Source organism: Hylobates moloch, unplaced genomic scaffold (genome assembly GCF_009828535.3).
Source record: "Hylobates moloch isolate HMO894 unplaced genomic scaffold, HMol_V3 SCAFFOLD_4, whole genome shotgun sequence".
Taxonomy (NCBI): Eukaryota; Metazoa; Chordata; class Mammalia; order Primates; family Hylobatidae; genus Hylobates; species Hylobates moloch.
Window position 1 is genome coordinate 79695317 of NW_026652279.1, and position 16199 is coordinate 79711515.

At 37.3% G+C, this 16199-nt stretch overlaps 1 long non-coding RNA gene across 1 annotated transcript in view; it reads right to left on the minus strand.

The window, feature by feature from the left end:
- LOC131383269 (uncharacterized) overlaps positions 1-16199 on the minus strand; it is a 54716-nt gene that overhangs the window by 152 nt on the left and 38365 nt on the right. The window contains exons 4-5 of the long non-coding RNA XR_009213165.1: positions 14265-14416; positions 13302-13406 (exon numbers count right to left, since the gene is read on the minus strand). This is a non-coding gene — a long non-coding RNA (uncharacterized LOC131383269). The remainder of the gene's footprint in view (positions 1-13301; positions 13407-14264; positions 14417-16199) is intronic.

A 16199-nucleotide genomic window follows, 5' to 3' on the forward strand; every position in this document is an offset into this window, starting at 1 on the left:
CATGTTAAATATGAGTTAAATGTGTAATTAAAAGAGACAATGATGGTTGTATCTGATTGTATCCCAGGTTCTTGAAATGACCCTGCAGCTACAAAGGTGCAGGTAGTTCCTAATGGATAGCATTATGTGGAAGACACTATATGGAAAACTTACTCTCCAGGCTTTGGCCTGCAATTTCTTTTTTTTTTTTTTTGTATTGACCTAAGCCCTAATTATATTCAGTGTTTTTTTTTTTTTCTTCAACTATTATTTAAAGTTCAAGTGTACATGTGCAGGATGTGCAGGTGCGTTACATAGGTAAACCTGTGCCATGGATATTTGGAGCACAGATCATCCCATCGCCTAGGTATTAACTCCAGCCTCCATTAGCTATTCTCCCCCAATATCCTGATAGGCCCTAGTATATGTTATTCCCCAAAATGTGTCCATGTGTTCTCATGATTCAGCTCCCACTTATAAGTGGGAACATGTGGTGTTTGGTTTTCTGTTCTTGCATTCGTTTGCTGAGGATAATGGCTTCCAGCTCCATCCGTGTCCCTGCAATGGACATGATCTCATTCCTGTTTGTGGCTACATAATGTTCCATGATGTATATGTACCACATTTTCTTTATCCACTCTATCATTGATGGGCATTTTTGTTGGTTCTATGTCTTTGCTATTGTGAATAGTGCTGCAACGAACATTCGTGTGCATGTATCTTTAAAATAGAATTATTTATATGTTATTTTGGGTACATACCCAGTAATGGGATTGCTGGGCCAAATGGCATTTCTGCTTTTGGGTCTTTGAGTAATGGCCACTATCTTGCATAAAGGTTGAACTAATTTACATTTCTACCACCACCAGTGTAAAAGTACTCGTTTTTCTCCCAAACCTTGCCAGCATCTGTTGTTTTTTTGACGTTTTAATAATGGCTATTCTGACTGGTGCAAGATAATATCTCATTGTGGTTTTGATTTGCTTTTCTCTAATGATCAGTGCTATTGAATTTTTTCATATATTTCTTGGCCACATGTATGTCTTCTTTCAAGAAGTTGGCCTGCAATTTCTTTGTGCTTTCCTACTTCAACACACTGGGCTTAACCATTTGTGAACTTGGACTGGAACAGAGAAAGAGACCAACATCCTCAGTCTCCAACATGATTTTGGCCCCCCCAGATGCCATTTTAATGAGTAGTACAGTCAGTCACAAAGGAAAGAAAATAGTTCTTTTTGTTTGTTTGTTTATAAAATACAAAGACCTAATTGAACCAATCTACTTGTCACCTCCCTTCAACTGAATCTGCTCTAATTCTGCCAGGTCTTTCTTCCAAGTGTTTAAGTCGGTTGTGGTTTGAAGTTCCCCTCCAAAATGGGAGAAAGGCACTATATTTCTCAAGGGTTTCAAGAGAGAAGAGTAAACCAAATACAGGTCTAAACAGTGAAATGGCCGCTTAATGAGGAAGTTGGACCTTCTTTCTTAGTCTGAAAACTCTGCTACCTACGACTGTGGCCTATATATGTCCTTCAAACCAGAATTATAAATGGGGAAATGGAAGGTCGTTGAGTTTCACTGAAGATCATATGCTTATATTATTCTAAGAGTGGTAGGCAGTTGTCAAATGAGGCTACACTTCAGATTCTGTAAATAAAAATAAGTCCCAAACCCCACTCCAGACATTCATATTTTTCTATAACACATTCAGGTGATTTCTAAATCTGCAATCTTTGCTGTAACAGACATTGAGTTGCCCCAGTAACTTTAATATAAAACAAACTATTATGACAGTTACCAAGGAAGTCCAGAGAATAATACCAGTGCACCATACTTGAGTAATTAAAAGAAATGTAGGCTACTTGAGGACATCAAATAACCCAAACCAAGCCCAAGACTAAACACCAGAGTGGTGAAGGAACTTAGAGAATCGATATAGCTAGTACTAGAAATGTAATCATGTGTACCTGGGATGATGCCTAAGAGATACGACAGCCTCAGTAACATTTTCATAAATGTTTTACATCAAGGGTTCCAAATAGTAATAAGACACGGGATATGAAAAATTTGCACAAGGCTATTTTTATTCAGAGTCATAGTTTGCAGGAAATAGAATATCATTCAAAGTAGCTTGAACCAAAGCAGATAATTCATTAGAAATAATCAAAAGGTATCTCATAAAACACAGGGCAGACAACATGTAGCCAGGCTTTAAGAAGAACTAGAAAGAATCAAGGAACTTGGGTAACATTCTCTTTTTCTTCTTAGTGCCAAACATCTTATCTTTGCTTTCTTTGTGGTCTCTTATTTGTTTCTAAGGCCAGTATTATTTGCTTCTCCACGTCCAAGACATATCCTGTCTTTTTAAATGTTCACAATGATACACCAGTGTCACAAAACCCCAGTTCCATGTATGCAAGAAAGATAATTCGATTGACTAGTCGTGTCGCATGCTAAATGGTTGTATCACCCATGAACATAAAAGAAAAGCATCCCTACAGGTACCTTACCCTGGAAATAGGAGTGTGTATTAGAGGTAGTGCTTAGATAAAGGGACATAATTAGGCCAATTTCAAAAGAAAAAATCAATATTCTGCATTATGATTTATAGTGAATTGTGTAATATTTATTTTTAATTTGGATCAGTGGAGTTGTGGTTCACAGGCTAATTAATGCAATGATGTTGAGACAATCCAACCTCATATGCTAAAAATAATTTACCACCTAAACTAAGTAAACATGTTTTCTACAAATAACGCTCTTGTGAATTTAGCTTTCTATATCAAACATTCATACCCTTAAGGTTATGTCAACTAACCTTCTAACAACAACAACAAAAATTAAAAATTATAGGAAAGTCTTTTATCATTATGGCAATCAGACTTAAAAGTTAAATTTCTAATGACAAGACACAAAATAAGTATGATTCTACATAAATACTTGTACCTGATACATACACCTTTGTTAGCTTCCTCTCTTATCAACATAAACAAGGGCTTATTGTTAATCCAGTAATTTTTATTTTCAAAATCACTTGTATTTTCTCAAAACTTCTTTCAATTAAGTTTCTCTCAACCTAATTTTAATCAAGGAACAACTTAAAATATTTGGGACTTCTATTTTTTATTTTTGTAAAAGTTACACCAAAAAGTATTTACAGCATGTTATCCACAACACAGAGAAGGATGAGTCGCCTGTATCAAGAATGTTAAAGGGACAAGGACCTGAGTAAGTCCTACCACGTTTTAGAAGTGGTGGGAAAGTTAACCCAAACCAAGCAAAGAAACCAGACTTTAGGTATAGGGCTGGAATTCAGAACAAGACCCTGCTACCGAGTATGAGTCTTCGTAGTTGCTCAAGTGGGTGTCTGGAAGAAAATAAATAAAATCCACTAAATGCAAAAAGTACACTGGGCATCATTTAAACTTTCATTCATAATTAATGGCCTCTGTATCTTCAATTTGAGCATCAATTCTTACTGGTTTGGCAAACTAACAGTACACACTTCAAGGTGGTAAAATAAAAGATATATTTCCATTCTCCAATCTGCCTCTTTCCATAATGTATCCATGTAACAAATGCCTGTATACAACAGAAGAATCAGAAGTTCTTTAAATCTGTAGATGAGAGGACTGAAGGGTAATGTGAAAATGTGAACAACTGGTTCATAATTTTAATGCATTTTTCCTGTCTAATATTGAAAGGGGACAGGAGGCCGGGCACGGTGGCTCACACCTGTAATCCCAGCAGTTTTGGAGGCCAAGGTGGGTGGATCACTTGAGTCAGGAATTCAAGATCAGCCTGACTAACATGGTGAAACCCTGTCTCTACTAAAAATACAAAATTAGCCAGGCTTGGTGGCCCACGCCTGTAATCCCAGCTACTTGGGAGGCTGAGGCAGGACAATTGCTTGAACCCAGGAGGTGGAGGTCGCTGTGAGCCGAGATCGCACTATTGCACTCCCGGCTGGGCAACAAGAGTGAAACTCTGCTCCCCGCCACCCTCCAAAAAAAAAAAGAAAGAGGACAGGAACTTCTGGAACATAAAATTTAAATATAGTATTTTATTTGTATATAATGCAATTATACATATTTTATTATTTTATTAGCATAGAGGCACTAGAGTAAATGTTATAAGTTAGCTGGGATGTAGTGACACTACAGTGAACAAAATACATCTTATATGGGGACACTTCCTTAATGTTAATGTTATTCCAAGTAAATCTATGGTATAGTTCTAAATTAAAAACCGAATACCTCTTGACTCAAATTTCAGTGACAAAATTTTAGGAACATTATGGGACTGTCTATATAATGCATGTGACAATTTTTAATAGGAAAAATAAATAGTTCACAGAGTTCACCCAGAAAGAAAGTCAGCAAGAAGCTGCCGTGGGAAACTGCTTCACTGATGATTCAAAACTGGAGCAAGTTCACAGATGTTTGCTCTCTGATAAGAAAGAGGTGCCAGTTATAATTTGCCTGAGGTGACCTTTTAAAATAATGTCAACTCCCAAAGAACTACCACCATCTGGATGGTTGCTGGCTCTAAGATGTGGAACTGAATTAGGCATAAAAAGTAAACCAGGATTATTTTAAACAGTGGCAAACTATTCTTAATTTGTAAGAGTCATTTCTTGGCTCCCTGGTTTAAACCCATTACCCTCTCTATGTGGTTCCTAATCTCCTGGGTAATACTAAACTCTGGCCTTTATGGTTACTCTCATCATAAGCCAACTTACACAAAGAACAAGGAGAATGAGCCTATGCTCGTTTCCTAGTCTCAAATTTCTTCTAGAGGAAGAATCATGCCTGTAGAATAGGACACATGATATGTGATAGACAACTACGAGATTAATTGTCTGCATCTAATTCTAGCAAAGTTATTTGGGAGAAACAGTAGCTATATACTATACCTGGGAATTCTCAAGCACCCAAGAACAAAAGGACTTTTTACATACAATACATTCTAGGCCATAGAACAAAGCTCTCCCCAGATTATTTTCAGGCATTCAACCAAGACAGAACTAGCTAGATAATATATGGCTCCAGTATTAACTACCATTTGTTTCTTTTGGTTGTTCTCAATAATAATACTTTTCATGACACACTGGTCTTGGATCTACTAATCACAATGGATATATTGCTCGTGTAACCCTCACTGAAATTTTAACCCTGACTGGATAAACCCTGTTGTGTTCTTGAGTCACTCCACTGCCTCAGTCAAAGAAACAAAGAAACGAAAACACAAGACATTCCATAGTTTTTCCTGCTTTGTCTCCTGTTTTGCCGGTTTTCCCCAAAATCCTTGGAAACCTACATCCTTTTTTTCTGGATGCACTGACAACTTATTTTATCCTTGCTAACTACTCAAAATATCTTTTCCTCTTCCTATAATTAATCTATAAGGTCAATTCAACAGTATCTATTTTTTAATTGCTTAATTTGGAATTTCAAATTAAATTAGCTCTAAAAACATTAGCAATGATTGTTTTGATCTTAATGTTATTAAACACACGCAGACACAGAATTGGCTAGAAAATGTGTTAACGTAAGTGTTTTCAGTTAGCCACTGCAAAACTGAATCACGCTACCTCCTCAAGGTACGTGGACTCCTCATCGAAAGGCATAGATACAATCCAAAAGCACAGAATCTAGGAATAAATAGCCCCTACAGGGCTTACCTACTATATCTAAATGTTCTAAGTGATGGACTCGGATTCTGCTTGTTGATTTTAATCCTTCTACTTACATGCCTTTCCATTCCTGTGCATACAAATTACTGCTCTCTGGCCACAATGTCACGAAGGGAGAAACAGGTTCTCAAAATGGAATAAACATCCAACAAACATTGAATGAAGACCGAACTGTGTACTAGACACAATATTATATACTTAGAATACAGATATTATTCTTTCCCTAAGGAGCCACTATCTAGTGTGGAGAAAGCTGAGAACCATGCTGACTATTACAGTAGATATACACACAATATTTTGGTGATACATGAACTATAGTATAGTAGAAAGTACAGTAAATAGTTAAATATGTACAGGGTTACATCTCAACTCTGCTACTTAAATTTCTTTAAAAATTTATTTAAAGACAGGGTCTTGCTCTGTCATCCAGGCTGCAGTGCAGTGGTGTGATCATAGCTCCCTACAGCCTTGAACTAATGGGCTTGAGTGATCCTCCTGCTTCAGCCTCCCAAGTAGCTGGGACTACAGGGGCAGGCCACCACACCTGGCTTTGCTACCTTACATTTGACTAAGGAAATGTTATATAACATCTATAGATATATTTCTTTATCTAAAATGGGGCATTTCTAATCCATACCTTGTAAGAGTGTCATCAAGAGTAATGATAGTTTATGAAAATTACATGCAGCATTGTGGGTCCATAAAACAGACCAGCTGTGATGAGTGTCAAGAAGGGGACCCAAGGAAGAGTATTTAATTCTTTCTGAAGATGATCAAAAGAGAGGGATCTGAGAGGAGGTAACTGGTAAATACAGGCAAGCCAGATCCTGATATCTGTGTATATTAAATTAAAGACTTTGGACTTAAACCCGAAGTTACTGTGAAAGACTTTTAGAAAATAAGTGACATGATTAAATTAGCATTTTAGGGAAAAAACATTTGAGCCACTCTATAGAACATGAATTGAAGTTGAGCAAGATTGTGAGGAGGAAGGCTAACTGGAATGCTTATGAATAGACAAGAGGAGCAGTTTCATGGAAGTGAATTTGTTTAGCGGCTGTGGACATGAATGGAACAAAAATTGGTTGTTAATTGGGTATGGAGGGGATCAGAGTTTGACTCTGAGGATGCTGGATTAAAAGTTGTCTGTGTTACCAACATAATTAAAGCACAGGGTGAGCAGGTTTTAGGATGTGGTGAAAGCTTCCATTGCAAGAGAAGTAAAACTAGCTCGAATACCAAGTGCCCATGATGAAATGAAACTGATATTCCTTTACAGTTTGTGGAACAAGACTCATAACTTTGTGGTTGTACTGTGTATAAGAGAAAACTAGTTTCCTTTAAGGGTAGTGCCAACTTTACATTTTATCTATTTGTTGAAACTTGCTTTCGGTTTCCTATAATCTGGTGGGGGGAAATCCTCAAACGACTCCTTTGTAAATGTGTAATATGTCCTTTTTTTTTTTTTGAGACAGAGTGTCACTTTGTCACCCAGGCCTGGAGTGCAGTGGCGCAATCTTCGCTCACTGCTGCAACCTCCACCTCCCAGCTTCAAGCAGTTCTCTGCCTCAGCCTTCCAAGTAGCTGGGATTACAGGAGCCTGCCACCACGCCTGGCTAATTTTTGTATTTTATTTTTAGTAGAGATGGGGTTTCACCATCTTGGCCAGGCTGGTCTTGAACTCCTGACCTCATGATCGCCCGCCTTGGCCTCCCAAAGTGATATGTCCTTTTCTTAATACATGCATACATACAAAGCGTGAGTCCCAAATTTATGAAAAACCAAACTTGATTACACAGTCATCTTATATTTCATAGCTAATGTCAATCATAAATAATCGAGCAAGCAATTCTTTTCTAACACACTTTTTGGCCTCATATTCTTTCTTCTCCCTGATCTAACAAAATATGGTGTATTCTGATAGGTTGTACTTGCAGAAACAACATAATGAATCATTTTCAAAATAATTTCACATCTTGGCTATAACAGGAATGATCTCTGCATAATCTTAATATAATAACTTATTTTAAACCCCAAATTACCTGTATTATACATAATCATATTACATTACTAAAAAATAACACAGCATTTGGTCAAATTGTCAGTAATAAAATTATAGTTTTAAGTTTGTGCACAACTAAAATATAATTGAATTTCAGAGTTGACTAAAGCTAGAATATCAAAATGGACACGGGATGATATTAAACTGTAGTAAGCCGAATAATGATCCCCAAAGATGCTAACATTTGAATCCCCAGAAGCTGTCAGTATGTTACTGTACGTAATAAAAGAGGCTTTGCAGAGGTGATTAAATCACAGAGTTTGTGATGTGGGAATCACCCTGGTTTTTCAAGGTGTTCCCAGTGAAATTATAAATGCCCTTGTAAATGGGAGGCAGAGATATTTGACTGGAGAGAGGGTAATGTGACAACAGAAGCAGACAAGGAAGTGATTTGTGGCAGACAAGTAACCTTCAGTTGCCTCTGGTCATTGGAAGAGGCAAAGAACAGGTTCTCTCCTCTTGCCTCTGAAAGGAACCAGTCCTGCCGACTCCTTGATTTTATCCAAGAAAGACTCATTTTGGGCTTCGAATATGCAGAACTGTGAGAGAATAACTCTGTGTTGTTTTGAGCCCCTAGGTTTGTAATATTTTGTTAGAGCAGCAATAGAAAACGAATACCTAGAAGTGGGACACTGCTGAAAAAAATATCCTGAAGGGTAGAAATGACTTTGGAATTTGGTAATGGGAAGAGGCTGGAAGAATTATGAAGCAGGGGATGGAAAAGTATAAATTTCCTTGAAGAGACTATTAGTAGAAATATGGTTGGTAGTGATTCTGACAGTGAGAATGCACAAGGAAATGAGAGGCGTGGTGAAGAAAGCCTATGTCACCTTAGAGAATCCCTAAATCATCAGAAACAGGCTGTTGATACAAATAAGAATATTAGGCCCGGTTCGGTGGCTCACACCTGTAATCTCAGCACTTTGGGAGACAAAGGCGGGCGGATCACAACATCAAGAGATCGAGATCATCCTGCCCAACATGGTAAAACCTCATCTCTACTAAAAATACAAAAATTAGCTGGGCGTGGTGGCACGTGCCTGTAGTCCCAGCTACTCGGGAGGCTAAGGCAGGAGAACCACTTGAACCCAGGAGGTGGAGGTTGCACTCCAGCCTGGAGACAGAGTGAGGCTCCATCTTAAAAAACAACAACAACAACAACAAAATAGGAATGTTAAAAGCACTGCTCATGAGATCTCCTAAGGAAATGAGAAACACGTCATCAAGAGGTGCAGCTTAGTTCATTCTTGCTACTTGTAATAAAATCTGATAGGAAACAATTAGACTGAAGCAATAACTGTTAAGCAAAAATAAAGTAGGCTCTGCTGACTGGGAGATTTCTCAGCCTATCCAAAAGTGCAAAAGATGCTAAATTGGAGATTCATTGTCAGGAAGTGACTTGGCTCCGGAGTGAAAGACAGGGATGTGGTTGAACAACTTTTACTTGTGCCTCTGAAGTATCAAAAGGTCAAATTATTCAGTCATAAAGAGGACTATTGATGAAATTAGGTGTGTGACTCATGGATTCCCTGTGCCACCTCAGCAGAAGACACTCCCTGACCCCCAAAACTTCATGTCTGTCTCACATGCAATACATTCACCCCATTTTCAAGTCTTAAAAGTTAAACATCATTTTAAATCCAAAATCTTATATAAGTCTGACCAGCTCAAAATTTCCAAATCTCATTATTTCAATATTCTAAATTAAGCACAGATGGGACTCTAGATATAATCCATCTTATGGCAAAATTCCTCTCGGACTTCTGACCTTCAGAACTATAAGAGAACAAATGTGTCTTGTTTTAAGCCACTAACTTTGTGGTAATTTGTTACAGCAGCAATTAGAATCTAATAAACCAGCTTTAAAACTTTCAAAGTTTTAGCACTTATATTTGGTGACCTCTGTAAACAATAAATAAAAGTAAAAGAACTTGAATTTAATAAAAATTTGTCAAAAACCATTATCAACATTTTCTAACAGATTTTTTTTCTGACAACAAAGAGAAAAAAATTATGGATTAGTAGGGAGTCAGTGAAGACATTCTGTCTTACATGATGTATTTTCACCTTTGCTTGAATAGGAATTAAGATAGCTTTTAATTTCACTGTATTCCTTTAGGTCAGAAACTTTTGGCAAGTTACTTACATTCTCTGGTGCTTAGATTGTTAATTTGTAAAAAAAAAAAAAAAAAGGATAGTAAAATTTATCACATAACTATGGAGTCAAATAACATCATTTGTAATATCTAAAATAGTAACAATGTGAATCACTTATTATTTTCAACTTATTTTACTATTCCTTTATTATTATATTATTTTATTATTGTTTAAACCCCTGTTGACAAGAAAGGAAAAACAGCAAAGAGGTTTTATTTTATTTTGGAATTTACTTCTTAAGTATGAAGTAAAAAGTTGAAATATTTTTCCATCATACAAAAATGCTTCAAAATATAGTAAGTCAACTAATTTAAAAGCTTGTGTTTTTCTAATTTTGTATGTGAATTGATAATTAAAGATAGACTTTGTGGCGTTTCTTATTTTCAGAAAACTTAGTTTATGACATCTTAGACCTACCGGGCAAATTAGAGAATTAATATTTATTTGAAAAAGGAATCATCCAAGGGCTTCTTTGAATAACCACCAGCAGGAAAGCATTACTCATGTAAATAGAAAGTATCTATAATATGGTTTTTGAGGTTTTTATTTTTTTAGAGTCTCGCTCTTGTCACCCAGGCTGAAGTGCACTGGCGCTACCTCGGTTGACTGCAACCTCCACCTCCCGGCTTCTAGCAATTCTCCTGCCTCAGACTCCCAAGTAGCTGAGACTACAAGCACACACCACCATGCCCGGCTAATCTTTGTATTTTTTTTTGAGACGGAGTCTCGCTCTTTTGCCCGGGCCGAACTGCAGTGGCACAATCTCGGCTCACTGCAAGCTCCGCCGCCCAGGTTCACACCATTCTCCTGCCTCAGCCTCCCGAGTAGCTGGGACCACAGGTGCCCACCACCACGCCCGGCTAATATTTTTGTATTTTTAGTAGAGACGGGGTTTCACCGTGTTAGCCAGGATGGTCTCGATCTCCTGACCTTGTGATCCGCCCGCCTCGGCCTCCCAAAGTGCTGGGATTACAGGCGTGAGCCACCGCGCCCGGCCCTAATCTTTGTATTTTTAGTAGAGACAGGATTTCATCATGTTGGCCAGGCTGGTCTCGAACTCCTGTCGTCAGGTGATCTGCCCGCCTCAGCCACCCAAAGTGCTGGCATTACAGGCATGAGCCACTGCACTCGGCCTATAATATGGTATTTTTACATAGCGACGCTGAGACTATGAACAATTCTCTGGAACAAAATTGACTTTTTTCCATGAATATACATTTTCTTTAACTTTGAAGAAAGTCTCGTAATGTACACAAGGGCTATATTTAGCCCATAATGAATATTCATGAGAATTCACATTATTAATAATCTTAGAGTTGTTTGCTTTATACTTCTGAATTATTTTTACATACACCTTTTGAAATTTAAGCACTCTTTAAATGTATTTTCTACTTTGAATTGGGAAAAATGTGTTTTAAGATAAAATTTTTTTATCAATTTAATTTCAATTAAAAACAAATATATCAAATAAGATACGTATACATCACCTTCCCAAGCCCCTGATACACAGCAGGCATTTAAAAAGTAGGAAAAAAAGTTGTAGTAAAAGAAAAATGTCCAAGGATGTTACATTATTATATCACTATTATTAATGTTATCAGTTCAGGAAGGGCCAAAATGTTATATGAACATCTTCACAGAAACAAGAGTTTTTTAATCCAGCCACAAAGAGTCAAAATTTTAAAGGAAACTTGTTTTATGTGGTATTTTAATTTAGCTTAACATAGTTTTTTTTAATTAATTACACATTTTAAAAATTCAAAGTATGTAGGGGCTATGATATATACAAAACTGTGGGAAAATGACATATATATGGAGAGCATAGGTCTTCCTCCCGCTTTTTGTTACACATTACATATACACATGTACATAAATATATATAATCAATTCATAGCATCCACTTGAGTGTTGAACATGAGATGGTACTGAGATTTAGGAGTGTCAGAATAACACTAGAAGCAAAATCAGAGATGATCAGGGTAACACTGTAAGCCATATCTGCTTAACTTTATTCCTATAATCTTGCCATTAAAAATTAATAAATTATTTTTTAACTTTAAAAAATAACTAAACCAACTACGACATTTTTGTAAATTATAAACTTGGAAGTCTTTCTTGTCTTCTTCATTAATTATATACAATTTCATCACTACTGAAGTTTAAGTAATATTAATATTAACATAATAAAATACCCTATATTTAGTCTTACTATGCCTTCATTTTTATTCATGTTTATAGTGGAACATCTGTTTGGTTGACATTTTAAAGTGCCTATGCTAAAATAGGCTAACGAATGTCATTTAGCACTTCATATAACTAAAAGTACTAAGTCTAAAAATGTTTGACAATAAAACAAGGTGATATTTACATCATTAAAAAAACACTACATAAGTAGCATAAACATAATTCACTTTTAAAGATCTTTATGTGACAAGGAAATATTTTCAGCCTACCTTAGAACTTACATATAAAAATGATCCATTCTTAATGTACATAAAAAGTCACCATAGAAGAAAGTGCACGTTATAGTATACAATAAGAATCTGACCCAATAAATAAAGAGTAGTAGTGTTTCTAGAAGGAAAAAATGGTTTATTCCAGCTTTCTATAAAGGGAAGCAAATTGAATAAAATCAAAAGTAATGCCACTTACTTTTCTAATATGTGTTTGCTACATACACATAATGAATTATTAGAATAATGACACACATTTGTTGTGTTGTTTTATAATTTTCAATATATTTTCACATTCAATTCTAACCTCTCAGCCATGCTTCAATTTAGGCGGTACACATTTGAACCCCATTTTATGTATTAGGTAACTGAAATCCAAAGAGATTGAGTTCTAAAGTCTATTCGATGATAAAGTTGAAGTTGGAAGTTGCATTTCAATTTTCTCAAGCCAAGTTCCCCAAGTCTTGATTTTGAGGCAATTATTAATAAATACTACAATCCATGTACACATAATCATAAGGAAGAAACCACGTATTTCCTGTTAGAACCAGCCTTCTGGAGTTCTCTGAATGTTAATGAAGATGAATAATGCTGAGGTTCAAAGGAATGCCAAGTAAATATTACCACTCTTCTCTGACGAAGTGTGAAACAACAGAGAAGTACGACAAAAGATTCTATAGTTAGGAACCAAAATATCACTTTTGTCACTAATAAGTTTGGAGAATGCAGCTTGAGCATGTGCCAACAATGGATTTCCTACGATTGATGCCAGAATCAGAACAACATAACCCTCTGGTCACCTACAGCCTTGGACCCCCATAAGCCTCTCCAGGGGACGGGGCCTTTGCATTTAAATTGATCACATGCCCAAGAGCATATGACTTCTGTAGGCAAGCAGACCTCACAAAGAAGAAGAAAAGGAGCCAGGTTTCCCTGCCCAGTTTTTTCCAGTACTCACAAACAGGTGTGCGAGGAAGTGGAGAGCGGCAGCGTCACCAACTAATGGAGTTTCCCTGCTGTTTGGAAGAAACCATCAGGAGTGGGAAATAAGTGTTTCTTCTCCCTAAAAATGTCAGATAATCATGGGGACAAGAAATATACGTAAATACAGTTTAGACTTTCAAAATGTCTTGCCAAAAGTCATAAAATGTCCACATTTGCCACAGAAGGATATAAAAAATAATGAAGAAATATAGAAGCCCTAAGATACAGATAGTTATTTTATTCAAGTGAGATTCAGTGGAATCTCCTATTTATACTGGAGCTGCAATCACCATTGATGTATAGTAAAATAATCTATAAGGGGAAACATACCTGATTTTTCCTGAAATCTCTTAAACTGATCTGAGGAAGGATGTGTGCAGCTTACTAAAACCCCTTAGATGAGACTTAATATCATCTCCCAACTAGGTCTAGCTTTAAATGGAGTGTGTTCCTCCTTTCTCCCCTGCCTATTGAATTTATTTACGTTGGTCTCTTGTTCTAACCCTTTAATATAAGTCTTATAACCCATTAACCCCCAGGACTAGATTTTTAACTATAAAACAGATTCCCCATCTCTTCATTCACAGATTGGGATAGCACAAATTTTTAGCCCTTGGTACAAACTTTTGCTAGAGCTGTGACTAGAGATAGTTGAATTTATTGGTCCCCATTTGTATCATTTTGAATAAACTTATAGCATCAGATAGCTTTGTCTTTAGCTTGGGTCACCCCCTATTAGGTATCATCTCAGTTGTTTGCCAATTTCATTTTATGGATGTATGGTATGGTTTGAATAGATGACCTCACTACAAATCTCATGTTGAACTGTAACCTCCAATGTTGGAGGTGGAGCCTGGTGGGAGGTGTTTGGGCCATGGGGGTGGATCTCTTACAGCTTGGTGCTGTCTTCACAATAGTGAGTGACTTCCTGACTTACCTGGTTGTTGTAAAGTATGACACCTTCTCTTCTCTCTTGCTCCTGCTTTTATCGTGTGACATGCCTGCTCCAGCTTTGCCATCCACCATGAGTAAAGGCTCCCTAAGGCTGCCCTAGCTGACCAGATGCCTGGGCCATGCTTCCTATATAGCCTGCAGAAAGATGAGCTAATTAAACCTTTTTTTCTTATAAATTATCCAGTCTCAGATATTCCTTTATAGCAGTACAAGTACAGCCTAATATGATGTGTATGCCTTGATGACAAGTTTCAGGTTATCACAAGAAACATATAATAAGTATATTTTAAAATATTCAGCAAACATTAAACTCATCCAAATTTTAGTAATGTTAAATTTACATAAATAAATTGCAGTGAAATCTTGTGTGTTTATTTCCTTAGAAAAACCAATAAATTGGCCTGGCGCGGTGGCTCATGCCAGTAATCCCAGCACTTTGGGAGGCCGAGGTGGGAGGATCACAAGGTCAGGAGACTGAGACCATCCTGGCCAATGTGGCGAAACCCTGTCTCTACTAAAATGCGAAAAAAAAAAAAAAATAGCTGGGTGTGGTGGCGTGCCTGTGGCCCCAGCTACTCTGGAGGCTGAGGCAGCGGAATCACTTGAACCCAGGAGGCGGAGGTTGTAGTGAGCCGAGATGGCACCACTGCAGTCCAACCTGGCAACAGAGCAAGGCTCCATCTCAAAAAAAAAAAAGAAAAAAGAAAAAATCAATAAATGTATGCCAATGTGAAAAAATAAGAATTCATGTTTTTGGAGATGGGGATGGAATGGGAAGAATACACTATTCTCAGAATGGTTTCTTCTGACACAGAGAAAGGCTCTAACAATTATTGTACTAATGTATCGCCACTAAGGGTATGGTGTATACACCAGCAGCATCATCCAGGAACATCCTAAAAGAGCAGAATTTTCGGCCCCACTGGACCTACTGAATTAGTACCTATATTTTAACAAAATCCACAGGCAGCTCATATGCACATTAAAATGGAAGACGCGCTGTATTAATCCATGAATACAACTGTTCAATGAGCATTTGGAGCCTGGAGAATGCTGGGATCGGAAAGAAAGCTTTTGGGAATATGGAAATCATTGTTTTGCCTTTGTTCTAAAATATGGAGACTCCACATTTGGAAAATGAGATGCATATCTTTTTTATTTTCCTCAGAAAAGAAAGGGGAAGTTGAAGAAAGTCTGGTAGCCATGGTGGTTCAAGCCTGTAATCCCAGCACATTGGGAGGACAAGGTGGGAGGATCACTTAAGGCCAGAAGTTTGAGACAAGCTTAAGGAAACATAGGGAGACCCCATCTCTACAAAAAATCTAAACCTTAGCTACGCATGGTGGCACGTGTCTGTAGTCCTAGCTATTGTTCTGGAGGCTGAGGCAGGAGGATTGCTTGAGCCCAGGAGTCCAGGCTGCAGTGAACTATGATCAAGCCACTGCACTCCAGCCAGGGAGACAGAATGAGACCCTGTCTCTAAAAAATAAATAAATAATATCATATGTATATGAAGAAGAAAGTCTGGAGACTAGTAAACTTGAATTATTGAGGAGAGAGAGGGATGGCCACATGTGGGAGGGCAAAAGGATCACTCAGTCTGTAAGCATGAAAGATGAAGCAATGGTGATTGAAGTTTATAACATCATGAAAGGTGTACAGAACATGTTCACCGATATTAGTGTCAGAGAAATGCCAATGCTGGAAAAATATATCTGTCTTTTACCATAGCAAGTGTAGATTGAGTGTCCACTACTCAGACATCCAACCACCTCTTTGTAGTTATCAAGGGCTTACCTCTTAGACAGGTTCAATCCGGACTGAATCTCAACCAAGTGACAGGAATATAAAGGGACTGGAGGCCAAGAGAGTGAGCTGGCTCCATTTCAAAACTCTCCTTTGCTTCACTCCCCATTCC